The 25,982-nt window shown below is 41.1% G+C and overlaps 1 protein-coding gene and 1 long non-coding RNA gene across 4 annotated transcripts in view; one reads left to right on the plus strand and one right to left on the minus strand.

Annotated features, from left to right (window-relative positions):
• RORA (RAR related orphan receptor A) overlaps window positions 1-25,982 on the plus strand; it is a 553,808-nt gene that overhangs the window by 420,217 nt on the left and 107,609 nt on the right. The gene's annotated exons all lie outside the window — the stretch shown is intronic.
• LOC122455964 overlaps window positions 1-25,982 on the minus strand; it is a 42,384-nt gene that overhangs the window by 8,977 nt on the left and 7,425 nt on the right. Inside the window, exon 2 of the long non-coding RNA XR_006274508.1 lies at window positions 24,519-24,573. This is a non-coding gene — a long non-coding RNA (uncharacterized LOC122455964). The remainder of the gene's footprint in view (window positions 1-24,518; window positions 24,574-25,982) is intronic.

The raw sequence follows: 25,982 nt of genomic DNA on the forward strand, positions 1-25,982 counted from the left end.
TAGGGTAGACAAGGCTAAAGCTAAAGTGGTAATGTACACTACTGTATATGGTAGTTTTTATATGTACTCCCAATGGTCGGTACCTAAGACTTCACCTCTTAAGGAAACTAGTGTTATTGTGTGCAAGGATTTCTCCAAAGTCAACTCAGGTGCACAATTTTTGAGGGAGAAAACAAGCTTGTAGAAACTTCCAGAGGATGTTTTCCATGAAGCTAAGGGCTTGTTAACATGCATCAGCAGGGTACATATGGACAGTAGGAATGTGGTAGGCTAGTGCAAGGTAGATTCACACCTTAGTTTGCTGTAATCTAATTGTTTGTGTAGACAAGATGTAATTACTCTGACAGCTTCTGTTACGCTTAAGATCACTTTAGAATGCTAGCACTGGAGAGACATGAAAATGAATACCTTTCAAAAGGCTTTCCTCGAAATCTTAAAAAGTCAATGTAATTTCCAAATGAAATGTTTAAAAGATCCAAGTACAGGCAAATGGGAAGTTAATCCAAAATTTACAGAGTATATCAGGGCACTAATAATAGTGAAAATAGTTGCCAAGACTTAATTTACACAGTATTCTGAAATTTTCCTCTGATATTTCCAGATCACACCACAAATGATTTAACCCCCTCTGTTTAGCTACTAAAAGCCCATCTCAGAACTATTCTTCCATTACAGAAAGGGTTGATCTTAGTTTAGTACTCATTTTTAGTAGGTTCATATAGGTCCCATTTAGTGTTACAAAAGATTTTCCCAACCCCCTACCTCCCTCTTTCCATTAACTCGTTAAAGGGTCATTAAGAAGCATCACCTGGAGTGCTGACTATGAAAAGAGACAAAGAAAAGGGACAAAGATAAACACAAATGGAGGGGCTAAGGAGGTTCATTCTACAGTAAGATTTCAGAGTAGTAGCCCTGTTAGTCTGTATTTGCAAAAAGAAAAGGAGTACTTGTAGCACCTTAGAGACTAACAAATTTATTTGAGCATAAGCTTTCGTGAGCTACAGCTCACTTCATCGGATGCATTTGGTGGCATCCGATGAAGTGAGCGGTAGCTCACGAAAGCTTATGCTCAAATAAATTTGTTAGTCTCTAAGGTGCCACAAGTACTCCTTTTCTTTTTACAGTAAGATTATAATTGTTGCCTCAATTAACCCATTGTTTCCTGAAACAAAAATCACTGAAACTGATTATGTGGCTGTCCAAACAGGAGTCCATCATTCCATAGGATCCATAACCTTACTTGGAACATGGGCTCTTGGAGCAATCCTGCTTTGCTAAAAGTGTGGGGGGAAAGAAGCCAGCATGTTGGGAAATCTAGAATCCCTTTATTGCAGGCTCTTGTGCTTCTTATTTTTCAGAGGACGTTGCCAGGGCGGAGAACGTGCTGTCTAAAGCAGGCATTCTTAACCTTTTTCTTTCTGAGGCCTCCCCAACATGCTATAAAAATTCCACGGCCCATCTGTGCCAAAACAACTGTTTTTCTGCATATAAAAGCAGGCCAGCTTTAGGGGGTAGTAAGTAGGGCAATTGCTCAGGGCCCCATGCCACAGGGGGCCCTGTGAATCTAAGTTGCTTCGGCTTCAGCCCTGAGTGGGAGGGCCTGGCGCCCTGACCTTCAGCCCAGGAGGTGGGGCTTTGGCTTTCTGCCCTGGGCCCCAGGAAGTCTAATGCCAGCCCTGATTGGTGGACCCCCTGAAACCTGCTCCCCCAGTGGGCCCCAGACCACTGCTCTAAAGGACTGTTGATGAGGGAAAACTTGCGAACATATACAGGCAGGGGCTTGGAGTGACTCACCTGCTTGAAAAGAGGCCTTTGTCTGTGTATTAAAGACTTTGGGGATCAAGACCAGTAAACACTTTGAGAAATTAGACTTGTATTATTATTATGTATTGGTGTAATAGACTGCTTTGCCTCTGTTCCTCTTTATCCTACTCCTTTCCTCGCAGGCAGGATGATAGGATTCACTGCTGTGGCTAGTAGCAGGGTATAACCAGGAAGACACTAACTGGACAGCAAAGCTAAAGGAAGCTGATCAACTAAGGGAAAAGGGATTTTTTAGTGAGATAGAGCTGGTGACACTTACATGCCCTCAATGACTGACTAACCTTATGGATAAAGGACATTTGTGTTAAAGCCTCACCATGCTCTACTCATCAGTCCAGCTGTGAGAGCTAACAATATACAACTCCTGAAAACCCCAATATGTGCTCCAGCAAAATCAGCCATGGCTTTCCCAATTCAGGCTTTTTTCCCTTTTAAGTCAGATGTCCTTTATACACCACAAAATAGTGAAAAGGGCCCAACTGTTTTAAAAAAAAATCCCTCAAATGTCACCTTTAAGACTCCGGCCCTTATTCTTTTTGCCAGTCAGATAATTATTTTTCACTCTCAATTGCTGTGCCTGCCCTAGAACCAGTTAATGAATGCTGCATGATAAATGGAAGTAGGCAGCTGGATAAGACTAGTACAGGTGAGGAAGAGGGCATCACTTAAGTAGGAGATAATGAGCATGAGAACTTGTTGTTTGCCTAAATACCATCATCCATTCCCTCCTCAGCTTGCTCCAACCCCCAGCTCCTGCATTTGGTCACTCTTCCTTTCTTAGGGCATGGCTACACTGGAAACTTCAAAGCACTACCGTGGGAGTGCTCCCGCAGCAGCGCTTTGAAGTGTGAGTGTGGTCACGTTCACTCCGAGCACTGGGAAAGAGCTCTCCCAGCGCTCCTGGTAATCTACCTCCACAAGGGGATTAGCTCCGAGCGCTGGGAGCATGGCTCCCAGTGCTTGGAGCCTGTTTACACTAGTGCTTTAAAGCGCTCTGACTTGCTGCGCTCAGGGGGGTGATTTTTCACACCCCTGGGCCAGCAAGTTAGAGCGCTATAAAATGTAAGTGTAGCCAAGCCCTTGGTCATGCCCGTTTTGTTCTTGTTTAACCAGCAATGGTAAGGCCATTAAAAAGTAAAAGGCAACCTGATCAGGGGAAGAGCTGGAGGATTCGCACAGTGAAGCATCCTCCCCTTCCCCATAGCCCAGTTCTAAGCATCCTTGCCTTCTCTGTGTGCTGATGTGCAGCTTCCCGTTGGAAGAGGATTCTGTGGAGAGAGTAGTCACTGGTCCTCTGCATCCTCTGAATCCGTCTCCTTCCCTGAGTCTCGTTCCCTCCTTCCTCAACAGAACTGCACCAGTTCCAGTGCCAAGGGACACACCGCACCATGCCACTCGGGGTCAGAACAGGAGTTGTCCTTAATAGCAGCTTAAAGAACTCTGAGAACCAAGGAAATGATCTTATGTCTTCCACCTCCACTGCCACCGCCTGCATTAAACACCTGTATTCTAGACAAATATCAGGATATGCATCAGAAATGTGCACCTGTCACAGTCAAGTTTAATGGCCCTGGCACTAAAAATAAGTTAATGTATTTTATTATCCATTATTGTCCAAGTTGGGATTTTCAAGAGAAACGTACAAATAAAATATCTCCCTTGCCTAGCAGCAGCTCTGAAATTGCAATTTTGGGGTGATTGTGCATCTGCATTATTGAAGCAAGCAATAAGTCATCAAGCGATCAATGTTCTGCAAAGTCATAGTGGTAGAGACAAATGACTAGGTGACAGGAACTATTAAAAAGCAAGCTGGGGGCCATGAAATACATTGTGTGTTTCGTTAACCTGCTTGACACATAGGAAGGAAATGGTGTCTAAAGGGTTCTGCGCCTGCTAACCAAAGCATTAATCATAGAGATATGGCAAAGAGTGAGTTAGTGAGATGGCTATCAGGGACCCAGAACAAGATTTGACTTCATGTAGTGACTTTCTTGAATCACAGCCAAAATGATTTAAGCTGGAATTTTCAAAGGAATCTATAGTGTCCCCCACTCACTGAATTCCATTGGGATTTGGATGCATATTTCTTTTAGACTTCTATGAAAAACCCCACCGTAATCTTTTAAAAGGGTATTTGAAATGGCAGATGTCACAACCTGAACAGCTTCCAGCCAGAGATGTGATAGGAACATAATGTACTCTAGGAAGTACAGGCAAGCAATAGCTCCAGAATCTCTGCCAAAAAGCTAATGAGAGCATGTTTGACCATAGCCCTTTCTCCAGCTTGGTCAAAGGAATATCTGTTTCCAGTTGTCTTATGGTCACCAACTATGAAATGGACGTATAAAAGCAACAGCCCCGGTATGAGGGACTAAAGGGCAAATTGTCACAAGTTGTTTGATGGGTAAGGCGTGAAGATTGAATGCACTCCTCTTCGTACTCGACACGCCCTGCGTTTGCATATACAAGTTAGTATTTTGCATGAATAAATGGACTGATGGCATGTACCCGTGTCCACAATTGGCCAATGGGAGGACATGTTTTGTGAATCCCACCTATTTGGATATTTGAAACCCCTCCCATCACCACCACCCCCAACTATAATTCCGTATGAGTAATAGTTAAATGTAGTTGCCAATGAACCATGAAGAGATTCTGTCAGGTCCAAACCCCAGATATGTTAAAATAAACCCACAAAAGGGCCTCATATCCACCGTACAAATGGGCCATGGTCTCCCACATCTTTTGGAAGCATTGGTCCTTTTTGACCCATTCTGCCTGTGGCTTCACGTTACCCTCTCTCCTAGACAGGTAAAAACAGGTATGGAATGGGAGTTAACGTTACATCCACAAGGCTCCACCATGAGCTTGCCCCAAAGAGCTGTGCCCGTTGCCATCCGCCCACACGAGCTGCTGAGCCTTGACACTGTGGAGGGGTTTATGTGAAATACAGTGCAAGGTATGGTTTAGGGAACAGAAGAGCTTGTAGCAAAGAGGCTGCTCCTTCTCTTGAGTTCACATCCCATCTCCTTCCACTGTCACTCCTTTTGCCTAGGTGAAGGCAAGCATTGGGCCCTATGTCCCAACTCAGAGATATCTCCCCCAGAGTAAGAATTCAAGGATTTATAACAGCATTGTGAAGTTAAATATACCGTGTACAATGATAACACTTTATTTATGTGCTGACAGTGAGTCTGGTGCTGCACCAGACACAAGAAACATACTGTTTTGCCCTGAAGAGTTCACAAAGTAAACAAGACAGAGTAGAGATGAGGCACTTGGAAACCATAGGCTTGAATGACTAGGAATTCTAAAGAAGTTATACTGTACAGTTCTTTCCCCAAATTAGGATTGTCCTGAATGGGATGTAGGCTCCACACTTTCAGCTGGGCACACTCCTGAGGCTGCTATTGCAATCATGAGCTAAGAGTTAGATATCACTCTTCTACCATGGACCAACCATTGTCTTAAGCAGTTTGAAGGTGGGGCACAGATCTTGCAAAAGGGCAGAGGACCAGTCTTGATCCATTCTTGGAGGCTGGTGGAAAGAACCAACAAACTGCCAGGAAGCCTAGAGGAAAAGGTCTGTTCATCAGAGTGGCCCCATTGATCGTCTGGAAAAACTCTCTAGTCTTTTGATCTCCACTCTTGATACAATGGCCCCCAAATGTCCTCTCTGCCAGCTTTGTCACTGTAGGTCAGAGGACTGGCAGCAGAAATAAGAGGGAAGAGGATTCTCTTGGTTTCTGCAGAACATCATACTTTAGAAAGCATTTGAGTGTAGGACCATTCAACTACAAGCACAAGCAAATTTATGAACATCTTATTCTCCCTACCCCATTGCTTGTTACCTCTTTTACTGCATTGTATCTAAACTTACACTGGAAGATCTTCAGGGCAGGGATGTGTTTTTAAACTGGCTAGCACACTTCAAATGCTATACAAGATTCTCCTGAGGGCATTCTGTGCCAAAAAACGAAAAATTCTGCACACAGTATTTTAAAATTCTGCAAGTTTTATTTGTCAATAAATGCAGAAAGGCTCCAGCATGGCAGTGGGACACAGGCTATATCAGTGGTTCCCAAACTAGGGGCGTTGCTTGTTCAGGTAAAGCCCTTGGCGGGCCGGGCCGGTTTGTTTACCTGCTGCGTCTGCAGGTTCGGCCAATCGCAACTCCCATTGGCTGCAGTTCACTGCTCCAGGCAAATGGGGGCTGTGGGAAGGGCGGCCAGCACGTCCCTTGGCCCACGCCACTTCCCACAGCCCCCATTGGCCGAGAACGGTGAACCGTGGCCACTGGGAGCTGCGATCGGCCAAACCTGTGGACAAGGCAGATAAACAAATTGGCCCGGCCCGCCAGGGGCTTTCCCTGAATAAGCGGTGCCTGTAGTTTGGGAACCACTGGTCCAATATGAAGCTGGGAGATCACCCTGCTGCCTTCCTACCCCCGGGACATGGACTCAATGGTGAGGCTGCACCCGACTCTGACACAGCACAAGGCCTGAGCCTGCCCCAGAAACACCCTTAGGCCCAGCCCCCCTGCGCCAGGCACACCCGATGTGGGGCAGGTAGGCTCCAAGTGTGGAAGACCTCAGTGTGGGGGGATTCAGGTGTGGGGTGAGAGGATTCAGTGCGGGACAATCTGGGTGTAGGCAGTTCAGTGGGGGGGTGTCTAGGTTTGGGGGGATGTGGATGCACAGAGGCTCGTTGGGGGGGTTCAAGGTGCAGGGGCAATGGGACACTGCAAGGGCTTCCAGGTGAAAGTGGTTGGGGGTCAGCGGAGGAATCTGGATGTGGGGGGTCTCAGCAGAGGGGTCTGAGTGCTGGGGGAGTGGGAGTGGGTGGGGTAGGGATCTGGGTGCAGCTAGTTGGGGGTCAGTGGCATTGGGGTCTGGATGTGGGGCTCATCAGGTGGGGGTTTGAGTGCAGGGAGCTCAGTGGGGGTGGTCTATGTGTAGGTATGGGGAGCCAGAGGCAGAGGGTCTGGTTGTAGGGGGGCTCCAGATACAGAGGTTGAGGTTCACCAGGGCCTGATGAAATGCATCCTAGAATACTCAAGGAGATGACTTAGGAGATATCTGAGCCATTAGCAATTATCTTTGAAAAGTTATGGAAGACGGGAGACATTCCAGAAGACTGGAAAAGGACAAATATCTTACCCATCTATAAAAAGGGAAATAAGAACAACCTGGGGAATTACAGAGCAGTCAGCTTAACTTCTGTACCTGGAAAGATAATGGAGCAAATAATTAAGCAATCAATTTGCAAACACCTAGAAGATAATAAGGTGATAAATAACAGTCAGCATGGATTTGTCAAGAACAAATTGTGTCAAACCAACCTGATAGCTTTCTTTGACAGGGTAACAAGCCTTGTGGATGGGGGGAAGCGATAGATGTAGTATATCTTGACTTTAGTAAGGCTTTTGATACTGTCTTGCATAACCTTCTTATAAACAAACTAGGGAAATACAACCTAGATGGAGCTATAAGCTATAAGGTGGATGCATAACTGGTTGGAAAATCGTTCCCAGAGAGTAGTTATCAGTGGTTCACGATCATGCTGGAAGGGCATAACGAGTGGGGTCCTGCATGGATCGGTTCTGGGTCCGGTTCTGTTCAAAATCTTCATCGATGATTTAGATAATGGCATAGAGAATACACTTATAAAGTTTGTGGACGATACCAAGTTGGAAGGGGTTGCAAGTGCTTTGAAGGATAGGATTAAAATTCAAAATAATCTGGGCAAACTGGAGAAATGATCTGACATAAATAGGATGAAATTCAATACGGACAAATGCAAAGGACTGCACTTAGGAAGGAACGATCAGTTGCACACATACAAAATGGGAAATGACTGCCTAGGAAGGAGTACTGCGGAAAGGTATCTGGGGGTTATAGTGGATCACAAGCTAAATATGAGTCAACAGTGTAATGCTGTTGCAAAAAAAAGCAAACATTATTCTGGGATGTATCAGCAGGAGTATTGTAAGCAAGACACAAGAAGTAATTCTTCCGCTCTTCTCCACGCTCATTAGGCCTCACCTGGAGTATTCTGTCCAGTTCTGGGCGCCACATTTCAGGAAAGAGGTGGACAAATTGGAGAAAGTCCAGAGAAGAGCAACAAAAATGATTAAAGGTCTTGAAAACATGACTTGTGAGGCAAGATTGAAAAAATTTGGTTTGTTTAGTCTGGAGAAGACAAGACTGAGAGGGGACATAACTGTTTTCAAATACATAAAAGGTTGTTACAAGGAGGAGGGAGAAAATTTTTTGTTCTTAACCTCTGAGGATAGGACAAGAAGCAATGGGCTTAAATTGCAACAAGGGTGGTTTAGGTTGGACATTAGGAAAAACTTCCTAACTGTCAGAATGGTTAAGCACTGGAATAAATTTCCTAGGGAAGTGGTGGAATCTCTGTCATTGGGGATTTTTAAGAGCAGGTTGGACAAACACCTGTCAGGGATGGTCTAGATAATATCTAGTCCTACCTTGAGTGCATGGGGCTGTTCTAGATGACCTCTCATGGTCCCTTCCAGTTCTATGATTCTGTGATTCGGTGGGGTTTGGGTATGGAGGGCTAAAGGGATTCTGGGTGTAGGGAGTGAGGTGTAGTGGGAGTGTCTGGCTATGGGAGGCCCAGATGCATGCGGATTGGGGAGTAGCTCCCCGTACAGTGATCCCTTCCCCCACAGCTGAGGAGTGATGGGGGCAGGAAGCAGGGGAGGATGCTGAGCTTCCTGCAGCTGAGGGAGATTTCTGGGGGTGAGTCTGACACAGCCCTAGCCACTCCTTGCAGGGGAAGAGGAAGTCCTGTCCTCTTCTGTCTCCAGCCCAGCCGGGACAAGCAGCTGATCTCGGGTCAGGGTAGGAGCCACTGGCTGGGGTGTCCCCAGCCCTAAGGTGATTTACCTCTTTGCCGGCTGCTCCAGGTGCCTGAAACAATGTACCTGTGCAGCTAGGAAGTGGTGGATGACTGCTCTTGCAACTTCCCTTTGCTTCTCTGTCAGAAAGTCATTGGGGGGTGGGGGAGGAGAACAAAGAAATCTGCAGGGGACATGAATTCTGTGCACACGCAGTGGCACAGAATTCCCCCAGGAGTAAAATAGGAATCAACTACTTCAAGGCCAAAGGAAGTTTTGGTGAGTTGGATATTGAACTACAAATATAACAAAGCAAAATTTCATCCTCTGCCCCATACAGTTGGTCTTAAACTCTTTGGCATGTCCCTTTAAATGCTCTCATTTTGAATGTAACACACTATTGGTTCATATGGAGTTAATTTTCCAAGGCATATGGATGTGCAGGAACAGTGATAAACTTTGAATGTATAGGGATCACCATTAAGGTCTTTCCCTCTCCTGCTATTTGATTTACATCTACAAGAGTCATTCCCAGAAGGAATTCAACTAGATTTATCGTCCAGATTTGTAATGTAATTGATGGTTGTTTACACAAGTATCCTTGCCAAAATAAGGTGATTTGGCAGTCTTGTGGAATATAAAGGTTAAATGTATTGATTTAATCTCTCCCCCGGTCATGAATCGTCATTTTTGTTCTTATAAGCATAGGAGCTTTGTTTACATAGATTTAATTTAATTCTGTCCATCCCATGCTGTAAGTGGAAGATTATCCTTTCATGTAGTTATCATTTGCTAGAATAAGTGTTCTTGAACTCTCAGGCAAACACTTCGTTAATGAGTCTTGAATTCCCTAAGGTTCTAATTCTCATGATCTTTCAATATGATAAGTACCAAAGCTGCTTAAACACTAGAGATTCTGTTCTCCCACAGAAGTGTAAACTCCACTAATATTAACAGGAATAAGTCACGCTGGGGTATCTTACCCTCATGGCTTCAACTCAGTAATACCAGTTATAACATACAGATACTCATATCTGAATCATTAATATAATGTATATACAGGATAACTATTTGAACATGAAAGATCATCTTATTACAATCTCAGAGTAAAAAATGGATCTCTTGAGCATTGTGAATATTGAACCAGAATCAGGAATGTTATTTTTAGAGATTCTGTGTGATGAAAATCGGAGGTAATTTTTGCCCACTTAGTGATAGGTATGTTTGCTTTTGGATCTGTGGTATTCTTGTTTTCACTAAGCAAACTGAATAGCAACTGGAACTCTTTGGCTGAAGTTTTGTTCTTTCTTTCCTGGTTTTTAGTAGGGATGGGCCAGGACCAAAACCTCTGGTCTGAACAGCCCAACTTCTGGGTAGCCAGGATGTGAACGTTACAATTAGCCCCTAACCATGTAATGGGCTAGACCACTACTGTGGAGCCAAATGACCCAAAGGGGGAATTTTGGATCCACATCTGAACATGCAGCATCAACTCTTCTGTTTCTTTTTCTGCTTTAGCATCTTTCATCAGTATTATTTCCCAAATTTATCTACTATGTGTTAGTTGTTGTTTACTTCCATATTCACTATAATTTCTCCCCTCTATGCCTTTTATGCATTAGAACAGGAAATCCCATAATGTGGACATATTTTTAGTAGAAAAATTGTCTCATGGACCATTTGCCATCAGGCAACATCCCTATGACAGCTCCAAGAATGGAAGAGTAACACTGAGAAAGCATTTGTGTATTTAAGCTATTAAGAGACTTGTACATCTTGGGAGAGGGATGAATCCCCCTACCTAGTTTTGCTTATCATCTTATATCCCCTCACATCTGTCCTGCTAGTCTCCACTGGAAATGAGGAGAGCCAGAACCATGTGAGCAGTCAGTTGTCCTTGGACCACCAACCAGTAATCTGTGGGATCACAATTTGGGAACTGCTGGATTAGAACCACAGAGCCAAATTCATTCCTGCTGCAAATCAACTGATTACAGTGGAATTATATCACGAGTGAATCTGGCCCATTATGATTGAAGGAAGAATGGTATCTTCATCCATTTCTGCTCCTGGCTAAATGACTCTTTCCTCCTAATGCTTTGATTCAGTGTTTAACAAGTGATCCATCTTCCTACAACATCGAAATCCGAGCTTGTAGCTATTGCCTGTTATTTATGTGTTTCTTTCTCCCACTTCCCGCAAGGTTTATATTTTAACACTAAATCTTTTGCCCAGGGTTAATTATTCTCCTTATAAACCTGTAAGGAATTAGTCACATATTTGGTGTCTCAATTTGTGATTAGTTCTCAAAGAATGTATTGTTGGACATATTGTTAATAGTTAAAAAGTGAAGATCAAGTAGCCAAAGGAATTTACTCCCTTTCTGGAAAATCTAGAATGATTTCTTTGGTATGGCAATACCAAAATGTGTCGTCTGGCATACCCACCTAAAATGCTTGTAACAATATAAAATGAATGGATTCAGGAATTGGATTTAAACACAGACATAATATTTTCCATCAGTTAGACACTGAGAAACCCCAGACATGCAGCGCTGCAAGTGAAATTAGATATCTAGGGAAACCAATTCCAAATGCATCCGATGAAGTGAGCTGTAGCTCACGAAAGCTTATGCTCTAATAAATTTGTTAGTCTCTAAGGTGCCACCGGTACTCCTTTTCAATTCCAAATGGAAACCTAATATGTGGGATCCTGACTCTGTCACCACTCCCTTAACTTCTTGCCCTCCCCAAAATATATTTGGATACATTAGTTTATGTAAATGTAGTAATGTTATACCCAGTAAACATGCACAGATTGAATCGTGCCAGCTGTACTAAATGTAGCCATCAAAACGCAGCTATAAACCAGCCAAAACATAATGCATATTTACCTATTTTACCATGTTACCACAGATGTACTGCACTACCATTTTGTGGAATAAATTCAGCAAATTGTGCGTTATTTATAAAAGGAGAAATACTGAGTCTATGGTAAGCTTTCTGCAATAGTTGCTTGATATATGGGAAATTTAAATAGGACTGAGTAATCATGGACGTGCTATACTATTGCCTGCAGGGGTTGACCCAAGGAAATGCCACAAGAGTCAAAATAAGAAGGTTCCCCTAGCCTTTTTGTGCATTGAAATATTTTCCTGCTTCATTTCACTGCCTTCTGGGACAGGAAGTGAAATGGAGTATTTTTAACAATGTTCTTTGCATGTATGTCACTGAGTATAAGCTGAGTAGCTTACAAAATCCTTTTGAAAGTTTTTTACTCTTTTTGGTGGCTTTGTTCGAAAGATACTTCCTACCCCACCTCCAAATGCTCTGGCTGATTCCACCTTTGGGTACCAAAACTGGCACATAATAGTTTCTGCTAAAACCAGGTAGTTGGGAGCTCAACTGAAGAGTTGAGTATGCAGATATGGTCCTGCAAGGTAGCTTGTCTCGGATGCAAACTGAAATGACTGCTTCTCAGTGCAAGGTAGAGTGCAGTGTATATACTAAAGGAAGTGGCTTCTGAACACTGGAACAGTTTTGCAGGCTTGGCTTGCAATAATACCAGGTTCAAAATGGCAGTGCAAAAGGTAACTTTCACAAAATTACTTTTACTTTCTCTTGCCATATTAAAATAGCGAAGAAATATTAAATTTACTGAAAGTGCCATTATACCCTGTAAAGCTGAGGAGGAACTCAAAACACAGCATTTCTTCTTCCTAATTTCCCAATTTCACATTTGCTCACTTCACAAGCCAAGCAATGATTTTTCTAACTACAAACGGCAAACTTCACCAGTTACAGATTCCAGAATCTGAAGTTAGCCAACAGTTCTGTTTGATGTAGATGACAATAAGACTATATTGGTTGTAAAGGATTAGCAAGACAGACTCTCTAGTTCGTGGCATACAAGTAAACAGGCTGTGTGGTTCTAAAATACCCCCGGGCAGAGATTGTTATTCAACCAGTTGCATTCTGAGTCGTTTCTGGCTACACAATTAGGAAGAAAGATGGCTCTGTTTCCATTCCAAAGTCAGGTAACATGCCAGTTATTACTTTAATGAAGTGCAACAAGGATGCCAAACAAGCAGCTTTTGAGGCTCCTGCATGATGATGTTATGGGAAATGTTTGTACTACTTTGTTAGATAATAGGTATAGTTTGAAGTACGAACATCTAGTTCTCTTCAGTCCACTCCCTTTCAAACTGTGCACCATTTGGGTGTGGATATGTAATATGGAAATCTATAGCTCGGCAAACTTGAAACTGTTGACATGATTTTGTGAAGCAACAAAACTTTTCTATGGATTTTCTTCTGCTTTTGGATCATTAGTGCAGCACAAGCCTGGCAGAAACAGGGATTGATGAGAATGTTTTCAAAATGTACAATCTTAATGAAGGACTGGATTTTTTTTCGTGAGCTACAGATCACAAAAGCTTATGCTCAAATAAATTTGTTAGTCTCTAAGGTGCCACAAGTACTCCTTTTCTTTTTGCGAATACAGACTAACACGGCTGCTACTCTGAAACCTGGATTTTTTTGTAAGCAACAAGCTTGATGTAACAAAGAGATACCATGTACTTAAAACCAAATGCAAAATTACTTGTGGATTAGTTGTATGTAAAAGTGAATTTTAAACCAGTACATGTTGAATAGACTAGACTCGTTCTGTAAAAGTGCACCTGCAGCACTGTAAGAGCAAGTATTTTTATGCAAGTTGCCTTTTTATACATGCTGCCTAAAATGATTGCACACCTACCTAACTGGCACATCCAACTATATCTTAGACAGAAAAATGCATCTGCAAAATTTCAGTGTTAGGAGCTGGGGTTTGGGATGCACAGTAATTAAGACCCAGTTTGCCCTTTTGTAGTTTATTTTGATGGGTCACTGGAGATGCCACCATCTTATTTTGGAAAGGTGGGCCTCCTTTCTGCAGAAGTTGCTCGGGATTTCAGCCATAGGCCTCTGAGTCCCCAGAGATCAACCAGATGCCTCTTGCCTCAGCAGATCTGCCTGATCTCACTGCAGGTTCCTTGTACCCCTTGTCAACAGAGTTTCTGCTTTCCTTGACTTTTGGCTGACCCAGACATTCTCTGAGGGATGTAACTTTCCTATCTAGGATGTAGCTTCCAGCCCTGCTCTATATGGATGGATCAGTTAGGCAAACGATCAGCAAGCAGAGTTTACTATTCCTGTTCGTGGCTGAAAATTCCTTTAAAACTAGCAAACCCTTTTAAAAATTATCTTTGATAAAATATTCTTCAGCTGATGGAGTGCATTATAGAGGAGGACTTTAACAGCTTGTTCTTTATCACCATAAAACTACTGTCCTCAGGAGAGGATACCAAACAATGCCTCTGTTGAACAAAGATTATCTACCTATCCAATCACCTCCACCCCAGCATTTAAAACTCCAATTTCCTCAGCCAGACAGTTGGTTCAGACATAGTGTACCTGTAGTTTCCCTTCTTTCCAGTGTCTTTTCACAGAACTTGGTTTCCACAGCAAGTGCCTTTCAAAGATGTTGTGGTTCAATAAAAGCGCTCTGTAGTCCTTTGTTTTATAAAGGAGCTCTCCTGTTAACTCACTGTTGAATAACTTACAATCTCAGGTCTATTTGAATTCTATTCAGAACCACAATATCTCATTGCAGACCACTTGTTACCTTCTGAACACTCTGCAAGCTTCCACTATTGCCTTTCTGATCTCAAGTGTTACTTCCTCTACTATATATTCTGCTCATATTCAAACCAAACATTTTACCTTGAACAGCAAATGAGTGTCCATATTTCTCAAGGCACTTTCCCATCTATACTGACTAGGAGCTGGTTAAAAAATGGGAAATTTTTTCCATTAAAAAATTGCACAACACTTTGCACTTTTCCAAAGCTTTTGTGTCTGTAACTAGGCAACTGATGTCCTTGTTTTCTGTGCACTACACCTTTACATTTCTAAAATCTGGCTGGTTAAAGAGATGCCACCCATTTTTATCTTCATTGTTGCTGCAGCCTATACAGAAGGGACAAACACACACACACTGTGTTCCTAATCTAAACACAAGTCATCCAGACACACAGTATATGCTTAGTCTTTGGATATGGGGAAAAACAAATTCTAAGCACCAATCATCCCACTTTGGAAATATCATTGGTGGTTTGATCAGTGTAGGAGATCTTAATTCATTTGAAGAAATCAAGTGATGTTAATGTTGCATCTTCACACAGTTACATTAGAGCAGTGCTTCTCAAGCTATCTGATGTGGGAGACCGGCAATTTTTTTTTCCAATGTATGCGCAGACAGGCAGCCGATGACTCGCGGACCGGCACCAGGCCGCGGACCACCACTTTGAGTAGCACTGCATTAGAGGACACATGTCCATCAGGTAGAATTGATTAACCATTTCGTTTAGATAAGATTCAGCCTTCTACTCTTAAACTCTCCTGCTTCCATCTCTATTGTACAGCGTCGGAGTTTAAAACAAAACGTACATGTATGAAACTGAAGAGGGTATATTGCAGCATAAGAGAATAGAGACATTAATACTACATAATTCTTTGTGATAGAGAAAAATAATCTGGAATTTAACAAATAACCTCTTTTAAGATGCAAAAGAGACTGTGACTCTCTTAAATATTCTTGCTCAGTTTAGTGTTTTGTTGATACCTCATCTGGTACTGTAAGGTATAGAGGGACTATAATATGATTCCCTTCACTCTGGCATTTGCATGCACATCACTAGTTAGTAGCTGGTGTATTTGCTGTCCTTGCTGGTACTTTCCTGTTTGTTTCTTCATTTCCATCATCTTAGGGAACAATTTAGTTCTATTTCTGGTGAGATTCTTCATCATGCAGAACAGAAAGCATTCAGCTACTCATGTTACTGTTGTCCTTTAAGTTTGTTTGTATATCTTTGCTGTATTTTGGATCATGTCAAGAGTCTGTCAGATACACTAACAGTGAGCAGCTGTAACATGACAGAGCCCTTGCTTGTGTAACTTTGGAGGATTGCTACTTATCCAGTATTGCGTTACATGAAAGAGAATTTTTATATGAGACATTATTATGTTGAGGACCGGCTAATGCCAAGCACAGGCTTCTCTAGCTTGCTCTTCCGTTCATTCTTGAGAAGATGGAAATTAAAGGACCTAGGTGGCTGGGTGTGAAACAGTCTGACTCTCTAGCTAACCAAAAAGAAACATTTGATTCTTTTGGGGGTGGGAGGTGAATATCCCTAACAAACTATCTGAGTGTTTTCACTTGAGATGAGAACTCTACAAACACATTCAGCCAAATGTTGTCTTTGTCACATGTGTGCATCTCCATGTACTTCAGTGGGCAGAACTGTATTATCTGTGGATACCTCTAGATCTGTATAATTGAGAGTTCAGTTGTGATGGGGCAGGAATTTATGCCCAAACCAAGGAGACACTCAGGTTTACCTTCAAAAAAATACCACTATTGCAGCATGGTCTACAATGAGGCCCGGTCTACAATGAGGTTTTAGGATCCCGTTCAGCTGTATAGGTGCAGCCACATAGTGGAAACACCTAGTGCAGACAGCATCTCAGTTTTAGTTAGTTTCAGACAGTGACACATTGGCTGCAATTCGAATGTAGATGAGGTTGAAGGCCCAGATTCTGCAAGCAGCTCCCTGCAGGCTGACTTCTTTTGCTCTGAGCTCAGTGCAGGACTGGGGCCATAACGCTTTCTTCAGAGAAATGAAATTTTCCTTCCAAATTTGTAATTTTAAGATTTGGTTTTTCCCCTACTGCATCTGGAAAATGTGTAGCAACCGTATCTGATCCATAAGGATTGCCAGAAACCCCATTGTATTTGGCAATGGTATTTATTTGCTGCAGCCCACAGTTTGGGAACCCCTGTTCTAAGGGGCACCGCTATGGTGGGGATGTATCATGACTGCAAGGTTCTCTCTCAGAGGTACCAGAAGATTTGGCACAGATCCTTTGGTTGCTGTTGTTATCCCTGGTCTAGACCAACATTTGGGGAAAACCCTACACAGGGCACTGGAAATGTCTCGAGGTTCTCCTCAGAGTTTAAACCAGATCATTCCTTCCCTGTGTGGTTGTTCGTACCCTTGTGGAACAACCAGGGGATCCATCCCCAAGATGCATTGTTTCCCTCCTTTCCCCTCCACCATCTGCAAAGATCTTTAAGAAATCTCAGAGGAGCCACGGGAGGCCAGCGCCATCCATAAAAAGGGCCTGAGCTTCTGTACTTCTTCCCCCTGGTCCCTTTGGAGCCTCACTGCCTAGACGCACACCCAGAGGTTAAGTGTTAACTTAAGTTCTTCCCTCTCCACCTCCAATGGGGAAGTACCAAGGACATCAGGTTTTAAGGAGGCCCTGGCTTAAGGCATCGGTCCCCTTATATAGATCAACAGCATCAAGGAGAATTTACCATGGAGACCAGGAGAGGTAAATGCAGTACAGCAGATGCAGTACATGTCTCAGCCCCCAGGCTAAGATCTGCCTATTGCCTATTCCCTTGTCTGCACAGATGAAAGGGAAGATTTAGACCATGGTTAATTCAGTCATCATTCTTGAATGTTACATACACTGTCTCTTCAGGATAACTCGCCATATTCTCACTATACCCCCTTCTATCATCATAAAAACACGTAGTCTTCTTAATCCATGTTGGCCTTTTGACTGAATATGCTTGTGTGTGGGATGAACCGCAACGGTGTCTACTCACAATCCAGATTTCACTATAAACCAGGCAGGAGCAGAGTTCTCTGAGGAGTGGCTTGACCACAGTCGATTGACAAATACCCTTATAGTGAAGGGAACTGCCGATATTTGTCTAGTTTTAGCAAATGGCTGAGTCAGCTGCCAAATGCTCTGATCTGTGCTCCTGTAGTGTCGCTTGGTCTTAAGTATAAAGTGCCATGATTTTGATGACTCCCATTTATTTTATGCCTGCTTTTCACTGTGCAGTGTGTCATAGTACCGTTTAGCAAATCTAACGGAGATGTTCAGAAGAGCCAAGATGTCCTGATAGTATTTATCAAATATTCTCTCCTTACACATAAAGCTGAGACTCAGAGAGGCTTTTAGCACTTTGCATTGTTCAATAATGTGCTGTGGCTAGATGCGATCTCTAACCAATTGCTTCTGTAAAAATCCCCTTTGGTTTTTCTCCATGTGTCTCCTCTATGTGATCTTTAGCATGATTAAGAAAAATGTTGATAAAAAACTGCTGGGTGCAGATAGGGTGAGTCCTCTCCAGTTTCCACATTGAGCTAGGTTGCCCTTCTTTTGCAGTTTCACAGTGGCATTTCTGTTCCTATTTGATAGCAATTTCTGTTCTTTTCCTATTGTGCTGCATATCTTCAGTAGTGCTTCAAAAGCTTTGTCCTTAGAACAGTTTAGCATTTTGATGTTGATCTCATCACTACCTCTGGACTTTAGTTAGAGAATAACTCCTTTGATGGCTTTTTTCAGTTCTTCTATTGGAAGTGATCCAGCTTCCACTTTCATGTCAGGGATTTGTTCAGAAATGGTGTTATCTATTCATTCAGCACTTTCTAACCATTCAGTCATCTGCAGAAGAGTTCATTTCCATCCCTTCTCTAGCTCTTCCTCAACAGCAGATAGTCTACCACTTTGTCTTTGATCAGTGAATTGTTGAGGTTCTTCTTGCTGCTATCATGTAACGTAGAAATTGAACATATCTTTATCTTCTGAAGCCTTTTCTGCTAATTCACTTTTTATTGGCATGTCTCCTGTCTTCTTTGGTAATGATTTTCTCAAGCATTTTGTTGTATAATCTTGTTTTTCATTGTTTTATGCACCTCTTTCTGCTTCTCCTGATAATTATTCAACTTTTCGACATATTTCAAAACACCCGGTTCTTTTATATGTGGTCCTCAGGAGTGCAGGTGAGTCAACGTACTGAACCAAATCCTGTTTACCTTAAACGTGGGAGTAGTATCATTGATTTCAATTATTAGTTTTATGTTTAACCATTTTGTGTTTAATACAACATATATAGAAGCACACTGTTTTATAGCAGCTGTGATGGTATGTGATAGCTAAGGCTGCAAATCAGTTTTAATCTAAACCTTTTTTTTTCACTCTGTCAGCTTTCTGAAATTTTCATCTTTGAAGCAGAAATATATCCCATACATAGGAGGAGTAGCAGGGATTAAAAATAGTGTTGATGTATAAATGGTGGAAAGCAGGTATGAAAGAAAAAAGGAACAAGTTAGATGAACATGTATTTAACATTGTGAGTGGAAACTGTGTGTGTTTGTGTGTGCTATCTCTAATCCAGGACTGAACATTACTCATTCTGTACCTAAAAATAGTGTGAGCTTGTGAGGAAGCATTTTTTTATCTGGTGGATTTTACTAAACAGGTGGTCATTCAAAAACTGTTCAGAAATTTTAATGTTAGTAAGAGTTCAGTTTTTGGCCAACGAGCAAGTAGAACTGTTAAAAGTTCATGAAAAATGCAGTTTATACCATGATTCCACAATTTGTCACATAGATTGTACCACTATGTATGTACCCTCTCCATGTGTGGTTTAACGTCCAGTAATGAATGGAACCATAAAGGCTACAAAGACATGTGCTTTATATCACTGTGGAATGGGAAATCCCACCTTTATAGTAGGACAACTCCTTTCGACACCTGGTAGATTGTAAAACATAGACTCTTATAATTACAACAATATTATGTATATAATTTTCTGAATTTTAGAGGTTTCAATATTTGTCCATTATTTTTTCTTTTCCTCTTCAGACCCATACAGTTGGAATCATGTTAATAAGGCAATCTGTCTTTACAGGCTTAGAGATATAAAACATAGTACCAGTTTAAAACAAACAAAAAAAACCCCTCTAAAATATTCATAAAACATTTTTTCCTGAAAAATATGCAGTATAAAACAATATATGTCTGCAGTGATATAAACTTTTTATGGGCATTCATTTGGGATGATCTGCATAACTTACTCTAGGATTTGCCACTTGTGAGTAAGCAGCCATGCCAATTCATATTGATCAAGCCTTTATTCAACACCACACCCAGGCCCTGATCCAAATTCCATAGAATTTAATTGGAGTGCTTCTTTTGACTTCCATGGGCTTTTGGATCAGATCCTGCGGGAGAGACAAACATGATGGTGTTATGTGGTTAACATGCCCAAATCAGGTAACTGTGTGCAGTGTCCTCTGATGCACCTAACTGAAAATCAAGCATGTTCATTTATCAGGTAGAATTGCACATGCTAGGAGACGGACAAATAAGTTATTTAACTAAATGCACTAAAAAAATGCTACCTTGGTTACTATTTTTATTATAATATGAAAATAATTCAGTACTCTTCAATTAATAATGAATAGAAAGATTTAAAAGACTGAATATAATTTTAAATAATATTTGGACATTTTAAACATGTCTTGAAATCCAAGCGCATTCCACAAGCAGTCGTCTGCAAAGTACATCCTTGAAGTGCATTTGCTTTGAAACCAAGGTATTTGTGTTTAATACTGGGGTGTGGGTTAGAATCTGAATACAGTTGTGAGCCAGAGTGCAGCTGGCTAGTGTTAGAGGTAACCTTCTCTCAGCCCCCCAAGTTATAACAGCCTTAAAGTGAAGATTAAGTGTGTCTTAAATTAGCCTTGATTCTATTAACTGCCCCTCCTATTTCATGTTCTGGAAAGGGATACGGGGAAGGAATGTCATAATGTTTCTCTATTCTCTGACAAGCCTTTCAGTATCCCTGTCAAAGATCATTTAAAATTGAATTGAAATAATCAGAAATGATGTGCCTATGTGAAAAATACTTGGCAAATTCCATTCTGTCAGATAAAGGTATGCTAATGAGCTTTAAATCCTGAGTTAAGAATGATTCTTATCAAGCAAGCAACAGTAGTTCATTCTAAATTATTAAGATAAGAAATGAGACATTTATGAGTATTTTCCATGGCTTGTTTCTAAATACATAAAATAAAAATTGCTTTCTCTAGCTAGCTTAATATAAATTTCAGTTGTGAAACCAGATAATTTATATGAAGCAATGCATCAGTCACTGTAGGTGGTCTGCCCTATAAGCCCTGCTTTGTAATCAAATGCATCAACTTAGAATGTTTCTTTCTTTCTGAAAAAGGTTATACTATGCAGGTATTCTCTTCAGAACTTGGTAAACAATATTCCCTAATAATTAGCTTCATTTGTCAGTGAATCATCTTGTTATTTTGCATCCACTAAAGACTAATATCCTTCAACAGTGTGACTTTATCATGTCTGATCATCGTAATTATTCAAGGGAATGATCTGTATGGATTTCATGCCCAGTAACTGTATCATTGTTTGTGCAGCTTATTTGTCATTGTATGTAGCCAGGTAGCCTTTTGTTTGTTTCATTCAATATTTGGGGGCTTTTTTAAAAATAAAATCATTAAAGTTTATTATATCCTTGATGCTTTAAAAGCTATAATAAGCTGTCACTTGGAAAGTGTTTCATACAATACTGCTTGTATGACCTTCATCTGCTTATCAATTATTTTTTATTTTTCATTAAGAGCAATGTACAGTAATATGCTTTCTTCTGTAAATTACAAAATCTGGTCTGGCATAGGAGGGCGTCTTGAATGAAGACTTCAGGGCTGGGCATGAAGTTTTATTAAAGCAGGAGTATTTGATCCATGAAAAACAGTTTGCCTGTTACCAACAGAGGAAAGGGATGGAACAAATGAACAGTGATAACACTGTGTGTCATCAGAGGCACTTCTAGCCTTGCCAAAATTCATTAACATTTTAGAGATCAGAATTAATCTCTGGGAGGAACTGAAGGGAATGAGTTATGCGCAGTGCCTAAGATGTGTCCAGTCGTAAGTATTGTGCTTGAAGAATGGGAGTCAGAGAAGCTTAGAACCTCATGTTAAGTGGTTTGAAAAATAATGCTGGAGAGCATTAAATTAAACCTCAATTACTTTAGAGAGCATATTTGGTATTAAACTTACGTTTTGTATCAGAACATGAAAATATGCCTTAATTATTTTCATCCTAGCACAAATATTCTTCAATGCAAATACTGTATATGCTCATGGGAGCAGGAAATATGCTGCTGATCAGACTTAGATGAATCCTGTCCGGTAAGCTGTAGTTTAAATGTGAGCAGTAAAACCACTATTGACATGTGGCACAACTGACTGAAATGTCAATAGTTATAAAAAGATTATAAAAAAAATTTCATAACGCAGAATAATTGATTAGTTTGCTTGACTGGACAGAAACGTCTATTTTCCAATGAAAGCAAAATAATTTCCATATTTGTTCTCAGAGCGCTACAGCAGAGAAAGCTGATTTGTCCGAATGAAGCCTTGTTCTTAATCACACATCAAAAATAAGGAGAGTTTTGGTCACCTATAATGGCTGGATAGATAAGGCATGACTTGAGGGAATCAAAACACTGGCATAGAGTTTAGATTAAATTTGCCCAAACTGGAAATAAGTGAGGGGGCAAATATAGTGTATTTAGGGGCAGATTCTGTAGCCTTTACTCACCTGAGTAGTCTCAGTGAGACTATTGTGAGTAAGTGCTACTCACTGTGGGCAAAGAAAGGTTGCACAATCAGGTCCTTGCTTGTTTTTATTCAGAGTTCTTTCTAGCTGCACCTATATAATTATCTAAGCACATTGAATTAAAGATACAATTTTTAAATATATCAAACAATTTTGAAAACAGGTATGTTAAAAAATCCCAGGTTCAAAGCAGATGCCCTCTGCTCAGTTCCACTTCCCACCACCCACAGCACTCCCCTTCACCTACGGAAAAACAAGTGTCTGGCACCATATCTAAAGGTAAGAATATGTTTTGCTGCTAGCCCTCTCCCATTGAAAGGAAATGTTACGTCTAGCATCTCAGGTAATTGCAACTCGTATATTATCATATGAGGAAAGAAGTGGTCTCTCAAGCTGCCAAGACTTCAATCTTCTTGGCTTTGCAGGTCAAGACCAACTCCTTGAACTTCAGTTGCTAGCCAGTGCAGATCACAGAGCACTGCAATGATGTGCTCTTGGAGAGAAATGCTACTTAATCATTGGGATTCTGGATTTCAAACTAGATGCCTGAATAGCCTGAAGATGTACCACTATGTAACCTAACCATGAAGTGCCAAGCTTTACTGAGAACCACATTCAACCATACGTTGCAATGTCTTTGCCAAGGGCAGATGATAAAAAGCATGCTGAGCAACTGCTCCTACAGAATCAGCTGGGGACAGTAACACCCTTGTCTGTTAACCATGGATTAAAATGGCAGGCAAACTCCATCAAGTGAGACTACTGATATCATTTCTACCATTGCTTCCCCGCTCTATGTATATTATCTCAGTCTTGTCTAACGAATGCTCATCCATATCTCATTCTCTGTTAGATGTAGCACAGGCAGGTTTGTAAATATAGACCTGAATGTCACTGGTGTACTGGAGACACTGTAACCAGATGTCACTTCCTCTCTAACCCTCATCATTCCAATACATGCCTTGAAAAAAAGGGACAACCACACAGAATCTTGTGCTGTACCCTATGCTAGAGAGTCTTCAGGCGGGTAAACAATTCTCCAATACTACTCTGGGATCTCTCAGAAAGAAGGGGACAGAGGCACTCAAACTACTCCAGAGACTTGTGCTAGGAGTCCAGATGCATTATAGACATGCTGATGTCTTTTCAGCATGGATACTTATTTTCATCCATCATCGGAAGGATTGTTGATTGATAATCAACCAACATTATCAGAGTTGTTTCCATACTATAGCCATGCCTCAAACCAAGGTGGCTAGAGTCAAAAGGACTTGAAGATTCCAGAATTTCTGGAATTGCTTCACTACAATCTACTCAATTTTCCTTCAAAGTGTGAACTTTGAGGCAGAGTGCTTTTTTCGAGAGTCTGGGTGAACAGGTGACTCCATGAAAAAGGGTCTAACAATTGTTTCTTTGAGGGAATTCAACAGTCAACTCCAACAATATCCTGTATACCTTTCCAATTCTCCGCAAGCATCACAGGTCATGTGACTGTTGAGATGGTGTGTAATTGTGAGTGAAGGGAGGTGATCTAATTGCTGGTAAGGGTAAGCAATCTCCTGACTTCAGAACCACAGCAGAGAAACACTGTGAGCTCAAGCTAGGATTCTGCAGTGCAGCAGAGTGACCAATACTAGTTGCATCTTAACCCCAACCTAGAGCTCTCATATATCTTATCAAATTCAACTTGATACATTTGTTAGTAATCTCTCTATAATTTCATGGTCTGATGTGCAATCAGTGACCGCTGATCAGTCATAATCTTAACCTCAGTATACTTTGGAATTAAAGTAATTAGGAAGTCATTTTACATTTGGAAACACAATGTCCTTTCAAGGGTTTTCAAAGTTGGAGGAGTTTGGGTGACAATAAATGTGACTAGATCTCTCAAACCTTTCACTGCCAACATCATATCTAGCTGATTATAATGATAATGACTTTGTAGACTTACATTTCATCTAGAAAAATTCCAAAGCACTTGCAAACTCTGTGCCAGTTTTTATTTTATTTCACCAACCGCAGAACTGCAGCAGCTGTTTAACAGAGTGCAGCAACAATGCAATAGTTCAAGAAAGGAAGTGAATAATAATGTACCTCAATGAAAATAGTGGGGGAGTTCACAAAATGGCTTGATTGTGACATATAGCCAGTCTCACATTGGGAGTGGTATGAAAGCGCACTGCACCAATAAGAACTCTGGGACATGCTGTGTTTGAAGCAAGGTAGTATGGCAGTTTAGGAGTACTAGTGTCCATTATAAATAACAAAAGAAGTACCTGATCTGGGATGACCAATGCTATATTCAGCTTCACTGATTAACTGCTTGTAGTGCTGCAAATAAATCAGTTGAGTTAAAATGTTAGCAAAAGCTGTAGAGAAATTAATCTTGAGATTTAGAGACTATCATTCTCCCTCCATGTATATAGTGTATAGCAGGGGTTCTCAACCTTTTTCTTTCTGAGGCCCTCCTCCACAACATGCTGTAAAAACTCCACAGCCCACAAGTGCCACAACAACTGTTTTTCTACATATAAAAACAAGAGCCGGCATTAGGGGGTAGCAAACAGGGCAATTGCCCAGGGTCCCACACCTCAGGGGGCCCTACATAACTACGCTGCTCAGGCTTTGGCTTCATCCCCTGGGTGGTGGGGCTCAGGGAGGTGGGGCTTTTGTTTTCTGTCCTGGGCCCCAGTGAGTCTAATGCCAGCCCTGCTTCGCGGACCCCCGAAACCTGCGGCCCACCAGGGGGCCTTGGACTGTTGGTATATAGGAATTGGGTAGTATCCCGTTAAATAGTGAGCACCACTAAGGGGCTAACAACTGAGAGCAGCAGTGTAGCTAGGCATTCTATGTGTGTATATTTAATAAACATGTTTATTTGGACCCCACTATGCCCATGTGTTTTGTTTTGTTTTTTCACATAATCAGTGCTATGTAAGGAGCAAAAGATATAAGAAAGTGGATTTCCAATGTTTGGACTTAGTTATGCATTATAATGGTTGCTAGAATTCTCTGTACTAAACTCCTAATCTACCAGTATTCTGCCAGAGCTTATTGCAAGAAACTACTTATATTTACCCTTCATTAGTGATAGCCCCTCCCCAAAGTTTTGGCCAAAAGTGGTTAGGTTTAGAGCTGCTTAAAAATGGGGAAACAATGTTTGTAAAAGTTTGCAATTTCAAATTGTTTCCAATTCACTAGTAGAAAGAAGCCCATTTTTGCCCAATTTTTGGATACTCTTATGAAAAAATTATTTTCATTTTTATCATTTTGTTTTGAAATCACTGAAGTTTTTAATTTACCGAAGACCTCTTTTTCTTACTGAAAACTGGGTTTTCAATAAACTAATAATTTTGTTAATAATAAAAATACATCAAGGAAAAATGGAAAAATAAAATTCATGTCACCAATTTGTTATGAAAGCTTCAAACTGTTTTTCAATAAAAAAAACTTTTCATAAGAAAAAGTTAGCTCTAGGTGGGTTTTAAACACAGTCCATAAATTTTTTCTCTGCTGACATCCAAAATACGTAGATCTGGGGCCATTTTATTTAATGCTGTTTATACCACAGTTGTTCTGGAATAAGCAAGGTTCTCATCTACATGTAACAGAGGCAGCATGCGGTAATTTGATTACAAGAGGATTTACATTCTGTAATATAGATAGCATTGCTATAGAATTTAGTAAATGGATCTCCCAGTGGTTTACAAATATTAGCTTCTTAACACTCCTGTGTGGTA

Source organism: Dermochelys coriacea, chromosome 10 (genome assembly GCF_009764565.3).
Source record: "Dermochelys coriacea isolate rDerCor1 chromosome 10, rDerCor1.pri.v4, whole genome shotgun sequence".
NCBI lineage: Eukaryota > Metazoa > Chordata > Testudines > Dermochelyidae > Dermochelys > Dermochelys coriacea.